This window comes from Mesitornis unicolor, unplaced genomic scaffold (genome assembly GCF_000695765.1).
Source record: "Mesitornis unicolor isolate BGI_N332 unplaced genomic scaffold, ASM69576v1 scaffold48365, whole genome shotgun sequence".
Classification (NCBI taxonomy): domain Eukaryota; kingdom Metazoa; phylum Chordata; class Aves; order Mesitornithiformes; family Mesitornithidae; genus Mesitornis; species Mesitornis unicolor.
Window position 1 is genome coordinate 331 of NW_010185742.1, and position 7,310 is coordinate 7,640.

Here is a 7,310-nt window from a genome sequence, read left to right on the forward strand (position 1 = left end):
GGCCTTACAGCTGCAAATGGTGCCGCTGGTACTGGGCTCATGGGAAGCCACCTTCAAGGTGGCCATCACAGCATGGTGGTTGTGTGCCCGTAGGTCTTCCCACCTTCTTTTTTTCTTTTTTTTTCATTTAATGATGTTGTACACCTCATGAAAGATGCCAGCTTTCTGTTGCATGAGTGCTTATGGATTTCTTGAGGCACGGCACCAAAACCAGCTGTGCCCCCTGCCTCTGTGGTACCCCTGTTTTGCTGCTGTCACCCACCAAGCTGGAAGGAGCCCGTCAGTGCTGCAGCAGCAGTACTGTACACAAGTCATATCTAGCAGGGTGTCCTTTCCACTGTTTATCTGTGGAGAAAAAGTCCCTTATAGTAAGCAGAATCCTCTCTTGCAGTTTTTAAATAGCTGGGCCTATATTTTAATCTCTGTCCTTTAAGTTGACGGTTAATACAGTTTAGTAAAATGCAGCTATAGTGAAATTATTTTTTAAAATGGTTACTTTTGGTATTGCTGTTTATTTTGTCACTGACTGAAGGTCTTTATAATTAAGTCATGTTAGCAGTGTTCTTTTCTGCTTACATTAAAATGCTGCCAAAGCCTCGGTGGAAAACTTAGGAAGATAAATCAGCTTATGTTGTTTGTTATACTTTCCTGCTTTATTTCCTTTTGTCTATGGACTTTTGCATTAGATCAGTCTTTGTTTTGAATGGTACATCTGCTGTAGTTGCTTACATATTACCTGAAGCACTGAGGCTCAGTTGACTCCAGGGCAAACAGCAAGAAACCTCTTCCTCCACACTTTTTAACTTATAATTGCTGATTGTAGGGCAGGCTATGGTGAGATGGAGGATAACTTTGGGTGTGTGAAAGTGGTGGTAACAAGGTCGTGGTTTCATGTGTGTGCCTACATGGACCAACAGACAGAAAAGAAGAACGTAGTGTACTGCTGTGTTGTAAGCAGAAGTGTTTGTGCTAAATGGGTTGGGTTTGGTTTTGGTATTTTTTGAGGCCTTCGTGTAATGTCAGCGTATCCTTGAGCTTACATTCCACTTTTCCCTTTGATGACTTGAACTTTGAATTCAGATAAAATAGCAAAATATACATGAGTAATTACTTGAAGTTCTATCATTCTAGATACCTCTTAGCCAAGAGAGTAAACTGAATGTACAAAACAAGGAGGAAGAAACTGCTCAGTGGCATTCATACAAGGGGCTGGCCGGTGGGCAGAGCAGCTTCTGACCTTCCCAGGTACCCTGCTGGCGTAAGTGGCCTCTTCACAGATACTAATGATGGCAGCGTGAGTGTAGGTACTACAGAGAGTCACTGAAATAGAGCATTAAGAAAAAGGCAGTATCTGCATGTGGAGAGTGGGCACTTGAGGAGGCCTAGAAGCAAGGTCAGCACAACCAGCCTCCCCTTCATGTCCCTTGTCTCTGGGAGTTCATGTGCCTATGGACTGCTGGCTTCAGCTGTGTTGATTTCCTGTGCAGTAACTGTGAAAACACTCTGATGATGGAGAATGTAAAGCGTACCATAGGTGATATGGTGGTGAATAAGGAGGAAAATATGAAAGGCAAACAAACAAAAAGGGAACTTATGTTCTCTAAATTTCAGTGCTAAGAGGCTATTTGCACAAAGTGTAGGCACGATGCTGTAACCTAGATGATGTAGTGGGCGGACAAAATGTTTACACATCCCATTCTTCAGCCTCCCCTTTCATCTGTAAGGGAAAATGCAGCGTTTCCTTACTAGACATCAGAAATGCAAGGTAGGAAATCCTGTGATGACTAACAGCTCTCTGTGACTTTGATGTAAAAGTACTGCTTTCAGATTTACCTACTGTTTGAAAAAAGTGGCAACTGTTTAGCCACTTCTTGATCTCCACAGAGGGTTGTTTTAGCTAGAGAACAGAAAAAGGAGGAGTGACAGAAAAGCATGATGGCAAGAGTGTCAAAATTCGAAGGTGGTCTTAGCAGCCCTTTTGTGCTACCCTGTGCACAGTGAAGGCCTCATCTTGAGGCTGCTGGACAGCAGGGAATAGGCCAGGATCATTCTCTGCAGCTTCTGTTTTGCCTCCAAATGTGGTAATGGCTTTTGATGAGGTTTTTTTTTTTTCCATACATTTCCTCTTCCCATTTTCTTTGTTTAGATACCAGTTATGCTGGGGAGCATGAGAGGTGCCTTTTGCCCTATGCACTAACTGCTGCAGTCGACACTTGACGGGGTTAATGAGGGAACCATGCATGGGCTGTGTTGGCCCTGTTACCAACATCAGAGGCTAAATTACTATGCGTGAGACATACTTGAGTAGACTTATATTTGCCCTTTTAGAACTGATTAAAGGTTTAGTGAAGTCTTGTGCTTCAGTTTCTGGCATCACAGGGGTTCCTGATGAAGGGACTTACTTCAGCACAGCATCAGTGCAGATTACCCTCTGACTTCTTGGAATTAGCTGTCTGAGATGGTGCTCATTCATTTGCATCTGAAGAAAGTTTGGCGTATTTTTCCCCTGTCCTACATCCCTCCTCTTGACTTTTCCATCCTTGTGGATTTTCTAAGATATTTCTCTTGCATGGAGAAGATAATTTGCTTTCTTGACTTCTCAAGGTTTATTCTTATTTGTGTGTGTAGGTTCTGATGCCTGCACTAAGTAGAGCTGTTGTGAGTACCAATCTGTCCTGCAAATTAAATGGCAGCTCTTCTATAGTCAGTCTCTGTGTGTCCATAGGGACAGAAGAGCTCTAGAGTGTTTCCTTAAGGTTTTGGAGAATGCTACGTGGGCAAATACGGACAAGAAGAAAGTTACCTTTTCCAAAATTGTCCCCTGTGCCTCCTCCCTGTGTGGAAATAGACCCAGGTGTCTCCCTCCTGCACCCTGCAGGCTGTGCTGTGGGGTCTAATGTGCACCCCTTTGTGCTGTAGAGGAAGGATGGGCACTGGAGCGCAGTGTTTCATCAATGGATTACTCTGAGGGTTGTGGATGACGATAACTGTAAAGGTTGAGGAGCTGCTTAGCCCAGTCCTGTATGGTGCTTTCTTCATGCGGCATTTAGTTTCTGGATCAGTGTGTTAGCCTTTCATCTTTGGAGATGTTTGTTCAAATGCTGACTGATCTAAAAGTAAGTAGTTTTTAGCTGAACAGGAAGAGTAAAGAGGATACCTTGTGCCGATTCGCCCTCCTCCATTTGTGATTCAGCCCTTCTAACTATGTAATATAGCAGAAGGTGCCTCTTCAAAAGAGACGCCAATCAGGAGGTGGCAAAAGCTTTTCGTAAGTAAAATAATGAGCATTGTGTCTGGTTGAACTACTGTTAACAAGCTAGTCTTACAAAACCTTAGTGAGTCTTAAAATTCCTTTCTTTTGCAGAAAAGAATATGTTTTAAGAGATTGATTACAGATAAAGATACCATATGATTGTTTTAAAATTTCCACCGAGTTTGGAAACCCCTCTCACCTTTACGTCCTGGGTGGCCTTTCCCGAGGTGAGCTGCTGCTGTTCTTTGCATGTCCAGGTGGTGCAGTGAGTCACCAGCTATGTCAAATCAGCAGAAATTTAATCTCTGGCATGATGGACATCAGCTTAACTGATTGTCACATTTGGCCAGGCTGTTGCAGTGGTGTCACTGGGTAAGTGATCGTCACATTGCAGGATGGGGACCCTCGATGTTGTACTGAGACAGTGGACTCATCAGATACTCAGTTTTACTCTGTATATGTTAAGGTATTGACTTTCTCCATAGAAAATGCTGGCAAGGCATCTGGGCCTTTGACTGCTTGCCAGTAATCTGAGTGTTATTGTTATCTATAATTTGAGTGTTAGTCTCTGCGTGTTTGCCAACTGATAACTCACTTTGTCACCTTTCTGCATATACGTTCTGAGTGGCTGGCTTTATTTCATCAAAACTTTGTCAGAAAATGAGTATAAATTCTAAATCTTGGGTAAAGCTGATGAAAACTAGGATTTGTCTTTCATGCCCTTCCAAAGCCAAGCTGGAAGTAAATGCTGATAATCCAGCAGAGAGTGTGCTGTGTTCTTGCTGTATTGGAAGCAGCCAAAAAGCTCTTGGCTAAGATAAAATTTCTTTTAGCAGTTCTGTTACAGCTCTTGAGGAGTATGCATGGCTTTGGTCAAGTTTCTCCTCACAAAACCCTGTTTTTTGATGTAGACATTGAACTGGAGAGTTTTTAGGCTACTTCTTGCTTGAATGTACTTTAAATAGTCTTAGATTTAACGCTGATAAACCTTTCTGAAATGGGATCTCAGACCTGAACTTCTTTATATGTTAAGTCTAAACTGCCACTGCTCTTTCCTCACTGTCTCCCAGGTTTTTACTGCTTAAGCAAGTTGGCCCAGTTGTAAGCTGCGATGCTTAATTCTTGCAGTGGGAAGGCAGCCCTCAGTGACCAGCAGAAGCAATACACGTCTGTTTTGCTTTAGGGCTGGAGTTGTGCCTATAAGCCCTTAGAGGAAACATAAAGTAAAAATTGATTTTTTAGTTAGCTGTGGATATGGCGCAAGTCAGAAGAAATCTTTGTGTTCTTTAAAGCAGTGCAGCAATTTCTCTCTGTCTCCACCTTCTCATGTTGGAGCATTGTTGAGAAGGCTTTGCTACTGTGTAGTATTAGTCAATAAAATACAAAAAACTCAACAAAATCTTTTATCACTGAAGTGTCTTTTTCTTTGGAAACTGGTACGCAGCTGTATTTTGATAATCTAATACATACTGAGACAAAAGACTTCAAGAAGTTCCCTTTTTGCAGTTAGGAACATCTTTCTAGCTATATTTATTAAGCGCTATGACCCACAGAGATCTTCCAGACCCACTTGTGGTACTTTAGCTGAGCCATGTGAGATGAGTAAAGTTAAGAGCTGTGATACACAAGGAGGACTGCTGCTCTCACAGATACACTCCTGTGAGTACATATGTGCTTTGTCTTAAGTGTGAAGGTAGTTAAGTGTTGTAAAATCTTAATGAAATAAAAATTTTCCTGTTACCTGGCATCTTTAACTCAGATGACTTTGACATATATATCCTAGTTGAAGCAGTGGGAATCCTGTGAATGTGGCTGGGATGGCATGGGAATCTGGGTGCTGTGCTACTGGAGAGGTGAGACAAATCACCTATTAAGTACTGGACAGTAAATGGTTCTTCTGAACATCTTAGAACCTAAGTCTTTCCTTTGACACCAAAATGATAGGTGTCAGTCGATTTTCTCTGTTTCTGTAGGTGCTTCGATGCAGGAGAAAATAAGCTTGAATGTTGACATCTAAACTGTTAAGCCTAATTTTTATGGTTAAGACTCCATTGAGCTGAATCAAGCTTGCATCCTTGACAGTTGTTTTGAGGCTCTTTAAAGGTTGGGACAGAGACCACAGCATCTTTTGCTTGCATTCGAAAAGTTGTGCTGCGCTCCATTTTAAAGGTGGTTAAAGCTGCACTATAAGGTTGCAGGCATCAGGAAAATACACTGGCTGACAACATGACCCAGTTTTCTGAAAAAAAAATAGCACCAGTGTGAAGTAAACAACGTGGATTTGACTAGAGTTTGTTATTAAGGTCAGGGGTTTTCTTGATACCTCATAGTATTTTGATTTTATGTATTGAAATTGCCCTTGCTTTGGTGTTTCCCCTGAACACACATAGTCTCGGAGGGGTGGAAAAAAGAAGTCCCTACCTGAGGGCTTGCGCCCTGAGTGGCACAGTGTGGGCTCAGCCTCTCTCGCTGCCTTTATTGCACTGGAGGTAGCTGTGACCGCGTTGTTTGGCTTGGAACAGCAACCTTTCCAGAGAGAGTTATTTTAGCTACTGCACTTCCATTATATCATTTCAATGAAAAACAAGTGTGTTGCTCAGCTAAGTAGTTTTTCAGGTGCTTAATACAAATGAATTACTCCTTTGTTTTCAAGGCACAAACATGGCAGTTAAGAGGCTTATGTCTCTGAGGAAATTTTTTTTCTAGATACTCCTGTTACTTGTTACCCTGGTGAGGTATTATTCATGTATGTGTGAATAACTCTTTCTTTGTCTTTTCATTATTACTGAAAATAAACCTGTGGCTCTTTTGTTGTAGAGTTATTTTCTCAGAACCCAACTTTATATCTTACCTGAAGGTACCTATATCTCCTTTTAGGACGCTGAGACGTCTTTCAGTGGTGTCAAAAAGAGCTGCTTATATAGCTCCAGTGGCAGAGAAATAGTGTAAGCTCGTGGAATTGAATAGATCACACTCGTGTGTGGGTCCAGAGGTGCGTGTGGGTCTGACTAAGGCTTTGACTTCTCTTCTGCCACTTCCCTTGCAGGGTTTGGCCTGGTGAGCCACAGTTTGCTGCTTTCTTAGGTGCTTGTTTTTCATGGATGGCCTTGAATTCTTTTTGCTGGTGTAATGTATTCATTTTCTTATGCTACTGTAATTGGGGTTTTTTGTACTTGATGTTTTTGGGACAATAATGTACTGTCTTGCCAGGTATTGCTGCAGGGAAGCTGAAGGAATTTTTCGGTTTTAGCAAGGAGGGGGGTTGTACAGTATTTAGAGGACAGGGTGAGATATTGGGCTCTGCAGGACAGGGCTCCCTTTTTTCCTGCAAGGGCCAACGGGGCATTCTTTGGTCTGGGGAATAATGGAATTTTGTTCCTCCCTCAGTAGCTCTGTTTCCAGTTTGCTCGCCAACTATACACTGCTTGTCACCTTGCTAGTGCTGTCTGTCACCAATGACAAGCACAAGGATTAGTCTGGATTTTACTTCTGAAATGATTGTCAGTGACATATCTTAATACTGATATTTTCTTCCTTGTTTTTAAACTTAACTTAGGTGAGTTGAGTGATTTTGACCTTTCTGAGTTACTGCTTTAGGCCATACTCAGAGGTAGATGGATGGTAGGTGCTGCATTAACATGTGTTAGGTTTACGAACTGATGGAGAGGAGAGTCCGCAATTATAATGCACAAGGATTTAAGTCCATGGAAGTTACACTTAAATCTGCTGCAAATCCCTTCTGTACTGCCAGAATGGTAAGTACCTTCAGTGTAAATAACAGGCGTTGTTAACATTGAAAAAACCCACATCTTAGATCTGGAGTACAGTTATGTAGCAATTTAAAAATGAATCACAGTTATACAATGTCTCATAACTTATGTAATCACAGCACACTTGGCATATTGATCTTTGTGTTCTGCTTTACTACAGAAAGGGTGTTTGTGTGCACAGGCAGAAAAAAAAACTATGCATGTGTCCTTAAATGGGTGTGTTTCATCCTTAAAATGTTAAATAGGTCTTAAAGAACTTGTATTTTTTAATTTCAGTTCTGTCAAAG